Below are 1,933 nucleotides of genomic sequence, written 5' to 3'. Positions count from 1 at the left end.
CCTTTATCGCTGATCCATCACCTCCTCTGAGAAGCGTACCTTGAAGTCTGTCTTCATCCTGCCATGACCTCTACACCATTGACTCCCTGTCCTCCTCATCTTGAAAAAATATCATTCATGATTTAATCCACAAATAACCATCATCCTCTGGCCCTATGTTGCCAGCCCATTCTAAGAGAAAAGAAAGTAACTGAACCAACAGCCACCATGACCAGTTTATAGTTTTGTGTCCTGAACCTTCACCACTGTCTTTAGTCAGTGTGTCTGCCATTCCCCTTAGTGGCTGCTGCAAACTTTTGTCTTTTCATTTTCCCCACGTGTGTCTCCCCTTCCACGTGTGAACTCCAGAAGGGAAAAACGTTGTATTTTGATTCTTGAAACCCAGGACCTTAACTCTCTAAGGCAGTGAACGGCAAACCTCGGCTTGCGAGCCTCATGTGGTATCTTTGGCACCTTAAGTGTGGGTTCATCCAAAAAATACAATGTTCGGGCATGTACATTCAGTACGATTTGAAACTTCGTGGCCCATGTGCAGAAGTTGGTTTTCGGAAAGGGGATAGATGAAACAAGTATACAAGACGAGTGTGGATGGGAGAGTTGGAAGGAGTCGACCTCAGTGAAAGTAACTCAATCAGATTGAGGACATTTTTAACAAAGGAGTACCCTAATTAAGTTAATAACAATGTACCTACTATATAGTTTAAGTTAAAAAAAATGTGGCTCTCAAAAGAAATTTCAATCGTTGTACTGTTGATATTGGCTCTGTTGACCAATGAGTTTGCCGACCACTGCTCTAGGGGCATAAAAATATTGTACAGTACCCACCATCTGGGATCTGCTGGGTTTTGGGGAGGGGACAGAACTACAGGAAACAAGACTGCATAGAGGTGTCGGAGCTGAGTCCCCCGGGACCCTGATCATGGGTGGGGAGTGCAGGGCACTCAGCCTGTGGCTGGGACAGGGCTCTTAGACATGTGGCAGCAGCTACAGTGAGGAGCGGCCAGTCCCTCTTCCTCTAAATCCAGTGAAGATGGGTGAAGTCTGTCCTCCTAGGCCATGTAGCTCACAAAGCTGCACTCACTTTGTTTTTCTCTCATCGATTTGTGTGTGACTCTGTGTTTTGTACTCAGGTTTCCACATTTGTGAGCCCACTGAGAGGAGGACCTGGCTCTGAGAGCTGAAGTTGTAATTAAATGGCAGTTCTGTGCTGGTACCTCAGAGGAAAGGCAGGGGGTTCATGGTCAAATGCATCTAATGTGCTCCACCTCCTCCCCTTTTCTCTCCATAACGATGGGTAAGTGGTAGAGATAAAAAATCATAGAAATTCTAACATGTGATCAGAGATGAGAAATAACAAGAAGACTTTGCTGTCTTTATTTGTGATGTGAACAAAGATGAACCCATACATTACGTGCAAACTCACGTGCATGTGGCTCAGCAAGGATCGTGGGGACTCTTACAGGTACATCTGTGCTCATGACTGTGTCCTGTGAGGTGTGTGTTCCACCTACAGGTGAGGGAAACCTGAGTCTTTTGTGGTGAAATGTTTATCCTTGGTCACTCTGCTACTAATTTGACTCTTCAGATTCTCTAAAATGTGATTTTAAAGAGGTTGTGTGGAGAAAGGACCTACTTTATATGTGTCATGGAAAATGCATATAACTGGTTGCCTAAGGGTTCATGTGGGGACATATGTGAGTAGCTCCATAAAGATTTAGAAAAATTTAGGGATGAATGCTTGGTGAATTGTTATTAAAGAGAAATAATGTTCTGGGGACTGGATTTCCATGTGACTGATGCATTAAGGAGGCCACAGACCTTTAAAATGAACAATGTTTCTTGGCTCTTGCAGTGAATGCAGAATGGGTCCTGGATGGTGCTTTGGTGACAGATGGTTGCTATGTTCGTGGTGAAGCCCACTGACCAGCACAGA

This window comes from Myotis lucifugus, unplaced genomic scaffold, assembly GCF_000147115.1.
Source record: "Myotis lucifugus unplaced genomic scaffold, Myoluc2.0 scaffold_568, whole genome shotgun sequence".
Taxonomy (NCBI): Eukaryota; Metazoa; Chordata; class Mammalia; order Chiroptera; family Vespertilionidae; genus Myotis; species Myotis lucifugus.
The sequence above is the reverse complement of the archived record's forward strand: the minus strand, read 5'-3'. Positions refer to the sequence as shown.